The sequence below is a fragment of the Acomys minous genome, assembly GCF_964271855.1.
Source record: "Acomys minous genome assembly, chromosome: 6".
Taxonomy (NCBI): domain Eukaryota; kingdom Metazoa; phylum Chordata; class Mammalia; order Rodentia; family Muridae; genus Acomys; species Acomys minous.
In genome coordinates, this window is record NC_140487.1 from 114,078,762 (window position 1) to 114,090,559 (window position 11,798).

Below are 11,798 nucleotides of genomic sequence, written 5' to 3' on the forward strand. Positions count from 1 at the left end.
CCAGCGTTCGCTTCTCCTGTTTATCGGCCCCTTGCTCCGCGTGTGTAAACATAACACTAGATTCTCGCTATGCGCCTTGGAAGCAGAGGAGACACCACTCAGGATGTGCTCCACGCTCTCTGGCTGCACGTCTCAGCAGATGACAAACAAACACGCAGGTGCACTGAAGAAAGGATGGGGCGGGATGCAGGATGCTCAGGAAGGAAGGGGGCGACTAACTGGGGGAGGTGCTGGTGGGGGCAGGAACCACAGAACTCAGCCTCATTTTAGTTTCCTTCAAGGAAAAGGCAGGCCAAACTGTGTTTGTCTCCTGGGCTTAGAAGAAGGGTCTCCACTAAGTTTCTCCAAAGCATCTGGGACCAGCGCATCTTCCTGCTATGCTGTGTCTCAGGATCCGTGTCTGTGCTAAGTAAGATGCTTCGCTTGGGAGAGCAGGCCATGCACTTTGAAAGGACAGCACAGTGGCAGAGTGAGCTGGTCCTGAAGGCATGAGCATGAGAGAGCTGGCCCTGTGGTGTGGGTGTGGGAGAGCTGGCCCAGGGGGTGTGGGTATGTGAGAGCTGGCCCAGGGGGTGTGGGTATGTGAGAGCTGGCCCAGGGGGTGTGGGTATGGGAGAGCTGGCCCAGGGGGTGTGTGTATGTGAGAGCTGGCCCAGGGGGTGTGGGTATGTGAGAGCTGGCCCAGGGGGTGTGGGTGTGGGAGAGCTGGCCCAGGGGGTGTGGGTGTGGGAGAGCTGGCCCAGGGGGTGTGGGTGTGGGAGAGCTGGCCCAGGGGGTGTGTGTATGTGAGAGCTGGCCCAGGGGGTGTGGGTATGTGAGAGCTGGCCCAGGGGGTGTGGGTATGTGAGAGCTGGCCCAGGGGGTGTGGGTATGTGAGAGCTGGCCCAGGGGGTGTGGGTATGTGAGAGCTGGCCCAGGGGGTGTGGGTATGGGAGAGCTGGCCCAGGGGGTGTGGGTATGGGAGAGCTGGCCCAGGGGGTGTGGGTATGTGAGAGCTGGCCCAGGGGGTATGGGTATAGGAGAGCTGGCCCAGGGGGTGTGGGTATGTGAGAGCTGGCCCAGGGGGTGTGTGTATGTGAGAGCTGGCCCAGGGGGTATGGGTATAGGAGAGCTGGCCCAGGGGGTGTGGGTATGTGAGAGCTGGCCCAGGGGGTGTGTGTATGTGAGAGCTGGCCCAGGGGGTATGGGTATAGGAGAGCTGGCCCAGGGGGTGTGGGTATGTGAGAGCTGGCCCAGGGGGTGTGTGTATGTGAGAGCTGGCCCAGGGGGTGTGGGTATGTGAGAGCTGGCCCAGGGGGTGTGGGTATGGGAGAGCTGGCCCAGGGGGTGTGGGTATGTGAGAGCTGGCCCAGGGGGTATGGGTATAGGAGAGCTGGCCCAGGGGGTGTGGGTATGTGAGAGCTGGCCCAGGCGATGTGGGTATGTGAGAGCTGGCCCAGGGGGTATGGGTATAGGAGAGCTGGCCCAGGGGGTGTGGGTATGGGAGAGCTGGCCCAGGCGATGTGGGTATGGGAGAGCTGGCCCAGGGGGTGTGGGTATGTGAGAGCTGGCCCAGGCGATGTGGGTATGTGAGAGCTGGCCCAGGGGGTGTGGGTATGTGAGAGCTGGCCCAGGGGGTGTGGGTATGTGAGAGCTGGCCCAGGGGGTGTGGGTATGTGAGAGCTGGCCCAGGTAGCATGAGGGTGGGAGAGCTGTCAGGCTGATTAGATTCAGGCCTAGATCCAGGGCTTTGAGTTAGCCCACCCCAACATCTACCCCATTAATGAACTGAAGTGTACGAAGGGGCTGGTCCTGCAGATCCAAAGCTGCAGTATCTCCACGACACAGGGCAACGGCAGGGTATCCAAGGAGTCCCAGTGAGGATCCAGTACTGATAGCGTAGCAGAAATCAGTGGCCTCGAAACAGACCAGTGAGTCATTGCAATGAGCATTTGCAAGTAAAGAAGAGTGGACAAAGAGTATACTGTGTGACACAGCGTGACACACCGCAGCTTCCATGGCAAGATGCTGCTGCTGTTGTTTGTTTGTTTCTTATCTTTTGCAGGTTGCAAGGGTGGAGGGCGAATATGAAGGAATGGGGAGACGAGTGGGATGAGGGTGTGTGATGTGAAATTCACAAAGAATCAATACAAAGTTGTTTTTTTTTAAAGAGAGACTGAGGCTTAGCAGAGCGTGGTGCAGCAACCCTGTGACCCCGGAGCTTGGGAGATGAGGTACTACGATGAAGAATCCAAAGTTAGCCGGGTGTGGTGGCGCACGCCTTTAATCCCACCACTGGGGAGGCAGAGGCAGGCAGATCAATGTGAGTTCGAGGCCAGCCTGGTCTACAAAGTGAGTCTAGGACAGCCGAGGCTACACAGAGAAACCCTGTCTCAAAAAACCAAAAAGGAAAAAAAAAATAAATAAAGAATTCAAGGTCATCCTGGGCTAAATAGTGAGTTCAAGGCCTATCTAGGGCTACAAGAGACCTTGTCTCAATAACCATCCAACCAAAACTAAACCAAAAGAACACCATCATCTCTTAGGCTCAGGGAAATGATGGGCCTAGCCAGAGATGGCATGGTCAACCTAGCTCTCAGGCTCCTGACTCCCCAAGCCTGACCTGACCCTAACCCACAGGTTGTATATGTCTTCCTACTGGCTGCGTGCCTTTTGTGCTTCCCAAGTGAGGCTGCAGGTAAAGACCGTTTACAGATACTGCCACAGGGCCCGCGGGTGACCAGTGAGCCTGAGACTTTCCTGGGCCCCGGAGGGACCACAGTTACTCCAGTGCATTCCTTAGATTTCCCTTGACCAGGTAGGTGACGTAGCACAGTTGATAGAGTGCTCACCTAGCATGCTCCCCAGCATTTTGTAAGCAGTCCTGGTGATGCACACGTGTGATCTCAGCACTTAAGAGGTGGATGACCGAATTTCAGGAGTCCGAAGCTCAGGATACGATAGACCCTGTCTCAAACAAAACAAGACAAAACAAAACTACAACAACTGGCCAACCAGTACAAAACCTCAAATCTTTCTTGCCTTTCCTTCCTCACGTCCCTTCAGCTGGTCTCCCGCATGTGCACTGATCTTCTGCATCCTGTACTCCTGGCGCCCCCACGTGGCTAAAACTGCTAACTGCAACAACTATTGAAAATCCCCCAGGACATAAAATATGACTTTTAGAGAGTGAATTTATTCAAACAAATAATTTGCATTTTCCCTACTGCTGGACTGGCCTGAGCCTAGATTTGAATCCAGGCATGCTGACTCCCAGACCAGCTCTCCAGATGGGCTGTCACTGACAAATATTTGAACACAGCGATATGATTTACAGATGGAAACGACTCAGAGCACTTCCTTCTCATGCGTGAAACCCTGGACATGGTGAGTCTACAGTCCATCACACTGAGAGGCTGGAGCAAGGAGAATCTTGACTCCAAGGTCATTCTCTGCTATGTCGTAATTTCCAAGTGGGTGTGGAATACATGAGACACTCTCTCAGAAAAATACATCTAAGTGTATTCTACTTAAGCACATATAGGAGGGGACGGGCAAACCCTGCAGCTCTGCCTGGTGGGCCTTGATGTCTGCAAATGTGAGATGGGATGATGTGAAGATGGCATGAACTGCCTCACAGGAAACGGTGCCTGGTCCAGGTGCTAAAGTTAACCACATACGCCTAAAACTGCACAACCGTGGAAAGAAAATAGAGAAAACCCAGAGTTGCTTATTGTTTTTTTTTTGAGACAAGGTCTCACTTTGTAGCCCTGGCTGGCCTCATGGCCTCAGCTCACAGACATCACCTGCCTCTGCCTCTCCAGGCCTAGGATTAAAGGTGTGCAACACCATACCCAGCTAGTTTTATTTTGAGATGGTCTTGCTCTGTAGTCCAGGTCTGGCCCTTTCATCTCTCAAGCCTTGGCCTTAGCTCCCTAGTCTGGGGCTCTAGAATCCATTTTCATGACTGGCCATTTTTGTGATTTTAATATAGACAATGTGTGTGTGTGTGTGTGTGTGTGTGTGTGTGTGTGTGTGTGTGTGTGTGTGTATTTGTGGTGGTGGTGTATGCACGTGACTATGTGAGCATGTATACCTGTGTGCTTCTGTGTGGGGGCCAGAGCAGGACATTTTCTTCCACTCTCTGTCTTACTGTTTTGAGACAAGGTCTCTCACTTTCCCCAGAAGTTTATTTGTAGTGGAAGTTTTGGTTTCTTAAAAAAAACAAAACAAAACAGTTATGGGGGCTGGAGAGATGACTCAGAGGTTAAGAGCTCTGGCTGCTCTTCCAAAGGTCCTGAGTTCAATTCCCAGCAACCACCTGGTGGCTCATAGCCATCTATAATGAGATCTGGTGCCCTCTTCTGGTGTGCAGGTGTACATGCAGGCAGAATACTGTATACATAATAAATAAACCAGTTGTGTTATGTTTTTGTTTTAATCCTAAGTGCGGGATGTGGAGCTGCTTTTGGTTTGTCCACACTGATAAGTGACTCTTTCGGGCTCAGAGAGGGATGTGGTCTTTGTCCGCTGAGATGGTTGAACTCTGAGGGCTCTGAGAGCGTATAAATACCAGAGCCCAGAGCCAGAGAGGGGCATTGAGAAAACGACTTGAAGAGAACTCCAAGAAAGAAGAAGAAGGCTGCTGCTCCCCGTGCTGTTGCTGATTTACCCTTCTGCTGTGTTTCTGCTGCTGTTTTGCTGGACTGCTGGATATACTGACTACGAAGATTGGAATTGCCTCCAAGGAACTAAGTCCGAAGAGGTCTATGTCCCCTGCCCCTTCTAGCCTTCTTTTTCTCCTACCTAGTGTTGGGGGCTTGGAAGGGAGGAAGACGCATAAGGAAACTCAAATAAAAGTTTTAAAAATATACACTACAGGGCTTGGCGTGGTGGCTCACGCCTTTAATCCCAGCACCAGGCCAGCCTGGTCTACAAAGTGAGTCCAGGACAGCCAAGGCTACACAGAGAAACCCTGTTTCGGGAAAACACACACACACACACACACACACACACACACACACACACACACACTACACACACACACACATACCCTACATTTACTACTTTTCCCCCCATTGCTGGAGTTATGAGAACTTGCAGTCATGCCTGGCTTTTTATGTAGATGCTGGGGATTTGAACTCAGGTCCTTGTGTTTGCAGAACAAGCACCCTTATCTCCTGAGCTACTGGTATAAACCTTAGTAGACAAAGGCTTCTTAGATGAGCCACCAAAAGCAGGACCCCTAAACAGAAACTGGATCTGCTGAACTTTATAAAAACTTGGGTTCGGGGCCAGCCTGGTCTACAAAGTGAATTTAGGACAGCCAAGGCTACACAGAGAAACCCTGTCTCGAAAAAAAACAAAACAAAACCAAACCAAACCTTGGAACCTCTGTTCTCCAAAAGACAGCCTAGACAATGAGAGGAAGCTGGAGACGTGAAGAAATGTCAGCAAGTCATATGTGTCATTTAACCAAGGGCTTGTATCAAGGACATATACAGAAGATGGGTGGCCCATGTCTTTAATCCCAGCACTCGGGAGGCAGAGGCAGGAGGATCTCTGTGAGTTCAAGGCTAGCCTGGTCGTCAAAGTGAGTCTAGGGACAGCCAAGGTTACACAGAGAAACTCTGTCTCAAAACAAAACAAAACAAGGAAACAACAACAACAACAAAACCAACCAACCAACCAAACAGAATAAAGAACTCTTGGTAACCAGAAACAGGATGTTAGGGGTATAGACCAGTGGTGGGGTGCTTGCTTAACATGCGCAAAGCCCTGGGTGACATTCCCCAAACCACAGATAAATCAAAAGTAACACCATCACCAAGGAAACAGACAAAAGAAGGCAGATACTGTTACATGGCCCTACAGTACCAGCTACTCAGCAGGCAGGAAGATCACTTGAGGCAAGGAGTAGGAGGCTAGTGTGGGTAACAGCAAATTCCAGAACAAAAAGCCAAACAGGACAGACATAAGGGGAAGATTTCGATATGTGCTTCACCTGCTAGTAATAACTATTTTAAAAGATGCTAGTGTGGGCTACGGGTGTTGCTCCTTGGAAGTCACATCTTTTAGGAACCCCTCAAAGCCTGTATCGTATGAGCTCTGACAGTAGTGTTGTCATTGGTGGGCAGAGGACCAACTCACTGGCTTATAAATAGCTGGATCCCTTCCTTTCAGGCTTGCACGAACAACCTTGAGTTGGAAACTTTTGGCTGTTTGCTTCGTTTTCACTTAACTAGTCCTCAACACATTTCCTTTTTTCAATGTCTGTTGGGAAGTTCCCAATCAAAGCTGAACTCTACTTGCATGATTAACTGATCCTAGATGCCCTTAGCTCATTGATTTACTGCTCCTTTTTCAGCTTTTGTTGTTGTTATTCTTTATAAAAGAAATCTAGAGCTGGGCGTGGTAGCACACGCCTTTAATGCCAGCACTCGAGAGGCAGAGGCAGGCGGATTGCTGTAAGTTCGAGGCCAGCCAGGTCTACAAAGTGAGTCCAGGACAGCCAAGGCTACACAGAGAAACCCTGTCTCAAAAAACAACAACAACAAAAAAACAAACAAACAAAAAGCGCTTCCTGTTTAATTAGGTGGTTCACAGCCATGTGGTACCCAGTGCCCTCTTCTGGCCTCCATGGGCACTGCACATACATGATGTATCTACAGAAAAGCAGGCAAAACATCCATACCCATAAAAATAAATATAAACCTGTTCCATAGCATAACATTCCATTTTATAAACTTTAAGTTTTTTCAATTACTTGTTAAAAGAAAAGTGTCTCTCCTGGTACCGCGGCACACACCTGTAATCCCAGTATGCAGGGAGGCAGAGACAGGCAGATTGCTGTAAGTTTGAGGCCAATGTGGCCTACAAAGCGAGTCCAAGACAGCCAAGGCTACACAGAAAATCCTACCTCAAACAAACAAATAAGCAAACAAAAAGAAACCCAAAAAACAACAAAAGAAAGAAAAAAGAAAAGAAAAGTGTCTGTCTTGTGCCCTCTGCGAGGCCAAGGTGCATGCCCTGCGTCCATTCCCTGTAGTGGGAGAGATAAGTGATCACTAAAAGTATGTTCTGGGGGTGGTGGTGTAAGATGGCTCAGTGGGTGAAGCTCTTGCTACCTAAACCTCATGCCTGAGTTCAATCTCAAGAACCCACTGGAAGGAGAGAGCCGACTCCCAAAAGTTGTTCTCAGATCTCCACAAATGCACCATGGCATGGGTATGCTATGCTCATACAACTACTACTATGAAATTATTAATCATTTCTTAAAGATTCATTTATTTATTATGTATACAGCATTCTGCCTGCAGGCTAGAAGAGGGCACCAGATTGCGTTATAGATGGCCGCGAGCCACCACGTGGTTGCTGGGAACTGAACTCATGACCTCTGGAAGAGCAGCCAGCGCTCCCAACCTCCGAGCCATCTCTCCAGCCCCTTATTAATCATTTTTTAAATTAAAAAACATTTTCAGGGTTGGGACACAACTCAGTGGGAGGTGCTTGTCTAGCATGTGCAAGGCTTGGATTCACCACCACAAGAAGTAAGCTGAGTACATCAGATTTTTTTTTTTTGAGGCAGGGTTTCACTGTGTAGGCCTGGCTGGAATTTGCTCTGTAGACCAGGCTGGCCTTGAACTCACAGAAGTCCAGCTGCCTCTGCCTCCTGAGTGCTGGGATCAAAGGTGTGGGTCGCCACCACCTAGCTATCAGATAACTCTTGATAATTATGTCAGCTGTCTTCCCAAGGGGGGGATTCAGATGTTGTCATCCTTTCGATTTCCTGCTTCCTGTGGTACTCACCTGGCAATGTCCCCGCAGGTACCAATGTGCCAGCTCTCGAATCTAGTTGGTCCCAAGGCCCTAGTGAACGCCTTATGCTCATTTATCCAGTGACTGGAAAGCCATTTTTGTTCCTTTGAAGGGAAAAGCGATCTAGGGTCTATGGTCATGTGCACTCTAATGGCACTGCCCCGTCACCTCCTCCACCCACTCCTGCTTTAGGAGACCAGCTCACATTCTTCAAGTCAGAGGCTCATCCTTCACTGTGACTCGGTGAGGACAGCCATCCCCAATTGGAAGTGGTCCCCTGGTGACATCTGAAGCTGCCCGACTCTCATGCCTAACAAGGCCCCGCAGGAGGTAAACTTCAGCCTGTCTAGGATGTGCTCAGCACCCTCGCAGAGGAATGCAGCCTTTGGCAGGAGAAAAGAGAGAAAGAAAGGCAGGGTTATTTTCAACCAGCCTGTCTCTTTTAAGAGTGATGGGCTTTTAAAATATGCTCTCAAGAGAGCCATACAAGGGCCTGAAGTATGAGGCAAAGATGCCTGAGGACCCCAACTTATCTGTGGGGACACTCGCTAGATTTCAATGTTATGACCACTCTTTTGTCCTTTCCCTTGCAGTGACCCAAGCACAAAGGAATTTTGATTACTAAACAGGTTAGATGATGCCGAGAGCCATTGTGCTGGGGAAGTTCAGTAGGCCTGCGGGCTTTCGGGGAGGTAGTTCAGTACTTTGCAAGGTCTGTACGCAATTCACCCCAGAACCTGTTCCCAGTCTTTGATGTCCCTTCTTCTCTGCGCTGTTGTATGTGTCAAAGAATTTGGCATGGCGTGATACTTTCTGGGTTTTTACCCACTCTGATTAAAGCACCCTCCTAAGGGATCTTTATGAAGAGGCGCTGCTCTGCAGATGAATTAACTCCTGGTTACGGAGTTCCTGATTTGATTCAAACAATCTTAGCGCTTGAAGAGTGAAGCAGAAAGTTTATGACTGCGGCAAATGCTTCTGTGGACCTCAAGATGCCTTGCTAGGAGACAGGCCCGAGACAGGTTTATGGCTCGGGTACGCTTTCAATCTAACTCTGGAAATAAAGTCACAGGTCTCTGTATACACTAAGAATAGACAATTAACTAATCTTGGAGTGAAGGACAGATAGAATTATTGTCCTGAACTCACTATAAGCTAAGAGATGGCTGGAAAATGCGTAGCCAGGTCAGTCCTGATTGAAAAGACGTATATCCTATAACCTCTCGGACACTGTTAACATTTAGGCCTTGTCAACCTTTGTCATTCTGAGTTCACGATGAACTTATGTATTGGATACATAGATAAGAAATGTTTAGTTTTAATAAAAAACATGTAACCTTTTTTTTTTTTTGAGACAGAGTTTCTCTGTGTAGCCTTGGCTGTCCTAGACTCACTTTGTGGACCAGGCTGACCTCAAACTCACAATGATCCACCTGCTTCTGCCTCCCGAGTGCTGGGATTAAAGGCGTGTGCCACTGCTCCCAGCCTACCTGTTGTGTTTTTGACCTCATCTGTTTTTGTAATTAATTGCCTTTTCTTGACTGATGAGGTAATTCTTTTTCTGACGTTGAGAGTGTTGTCTCTCTATAAAAGTATAAAGTAGTCTACAAACTGAACAGACAATAACGGAGTTGAAGTTTTTAACTTCATCTGCCTATTTCTTTCGAATGCTTGTGTATGTGAGTGCTCTGGCTTCTTCCTTTCTTCCTTTCTTTGGTTTTTTGAGACGGAGTTTCTCTGTGTAGCCTTGGCTGTTCTGGACTCGCTTTGTAGACCAGGCTGGCCTTGAACTCACAGTGACCTGCCTGCCTCTGCCTCCCGAGTGCTGGGATTAAAGGCGTGCGCCACCACGCTTGGCCTGAGTGCTCTATTTTCTATCTCTCCCTTATTTCTTCTTTCCCTGTAGATCCACAACCAAGTTAACAGATTCAGGGCCCCACCGTCAATAGCTGTACTTTAGCCTCCTGGAGATCTCGCAAAGAGGCCTGCAGGTTTTGGCTGGAAGCTGCTTTTGCAGCCGTGGCTGCAGGAAAAAAAGCGGTGAGTTCAAGTTTTTCCTCCTCAGTGGCAGAACAGCCTGTCCTGAGCCACAGAGAGGAAACCCTGCCTCTCTCCCTCTTCCCTGTCCTTATTGGCTGCGTCACTGATTGACCCTCAATGAGAGAGGATTAGATATATCAGTCACCAGTTTGCCTGACTCCTAAATCACCAACGCTGCGTACACCTGCCTTAGTTTCTCCCCTGGACCTGCCTAAGCTGGACCTCCTTGAAAGATCCATCTCTTTCTCATCTCCAAAGCTTTCAGATCTTACTCCCAAGTTCTGGCTTACCATTTAGGGACCTGCAGCCTCTGGCTTCAACCCTCCCTTCTCAGTAACATGTTCTGTGTTCTGTGTTACAGGTCCTGGCTTCCCGCTCCCATAGCCAGCTCTCTGTAGCTCCGTTTTCATCATTTTCCTCTGTGGAGTCTCTGCAGCTCTCATCTTGGTTGGCCACCTCACCATTTATTCTGTTCACAGAACTCAGCTTCTTTCCCTGGTGAGAATAAACAGCTGTTCCCCTTACTTCGTGATGTGGTGGCACACTTTGCTATCAGGCCTTAGGACATCTCTTCCTGCATCTACCTCTGCCTCCCCCAAAAGGTTTAAACAGTCAGAGAGAAGGGCCTGGCTGAATAGCTTTGACCCCCTGTATCTAGCCCAGAGCTTGGATGCAGGAAGTTCTCTGGAGTTGTTGGCTGTAGGGTAAGAGTTTTGGAAGCTGATGCAGGAGACACACCTTTCCACTGTTGCCTTCAAAGGCCTGAGGAGTTCCTATAGACTTTTAGGAACCTTAACTGAGGCCAAAATTCTCCAGGCACCAGTTTCCTTTTATGGAAAAAAAATAACTAAATATGACCAGCCTTTTGTGAATCATTCCAGAGACCCAAAAGTATGTCCTTGTAAGCCAGGAGTGGCACAGGCCTGTAATCCCTGCACTTGGAATGTTAGCAAAAAGATTTGAGTGCGAGGTCATCCCTGACTACAGAGTGAGTTAAAGGCTGGACTGTATTATCTAAGATTCTGGCTCAAAAACAAACTGAAAACATTCTTCTCCCTTCTTTTAAAAGGAAATAGGACTGCTGGTCGTGGAGGAATGCATTTTAACCCCATCGCTCTGAAGGAAGAGGTAGCCTGGTCCATAGAGTGAAGGCTACAGCAGTGAGATCTTGTCTCAACAATAACAAACAAAACCAAAAAATAGGATCATATTCAAACACATTTGTGGTCTGCTTTTCCATTTTCCAACCCATAGATATCAGGGGTGAGGGGACAGAAGACAGGCCTCCTACTGTCACTGGCAGCAGCCTGAGTTTCCCTAGACTTTTAGAGGCTTTAACTCAGACCAAACAGATCCTTGGCATCAATGCTGAAAAGTATTTCAGGGCTAGTCAGTACAATGAGGCAGAGTTGGAGATTTTATTAAATATATTTTGAGGGTTAGAGGAGGCATTGAGAAGGAAGTAAGGCACATCTAAGTGTGGGTATAGGTTCCTCTGGGGGAAATTGGCAATTGATTGGCTTAGCACTACCTCGATCATTTAGGTGGCTGTCATGCTGTATCTCAAGAAGCCCCCCCCCCCAACTCACATCATTTGATAAGTGAGTTTGCAGATGGCTTAGATAGAATTATGATCTGAAGCCACTTAGGGTTGCACAAAGGGCATAGTGTATATTGGTTTTCTTTTCTTTCCTTTTTAAGAAAGAGTCATTTAGTCAGGTGTGGTGGCACATGCCTTTAATTCCAGCACTTGGGAGGCAGAGGCAGGTGGATCACTGTGAGTTCAAGGGCAGCCTGGTCTACAAAACACGTCTAGGACAGCCAAGGCTATGCGGAGAAACCCTGTCTCGTAACAATGCTCTGCCTGCATGTGCACCTGCACACCAGAAGAGGGCATCAGACCACTTTATGGATGGTTGTGAGCCACCATGTGGTTGCTGGGAATTGAACTCAGAGCCTCT

The 11,798-nt window shown here is 48.7% G+C and overlaps 1 long non-coding RNA gene across 2 annotated transcripts in view; it reads left to right on the plus strand.

Moving 5' to 3' along the window:
* LOC311600964 overlaps positions 1–11,036 on the plus strand; it is a 36,492-nt gene extending 25,456 nt beyond the window's left edge. For both annotated transcript variants that reach the window (XR_014780420.1, XR_014780421.1), the window contains exons 2-3: positions 10,199–10,335; positions 10,907–11,036. This is a non-coding gene — a long non-coding RNA (uncharacterized lncRNA). The remainder of the gene's footprint in view (positions 1–10,198; positions 10,336–10,906) is intronic.
* The last annotated feature ends 762 nt before the right edge of the window (positions 11,037–11,798 follow it).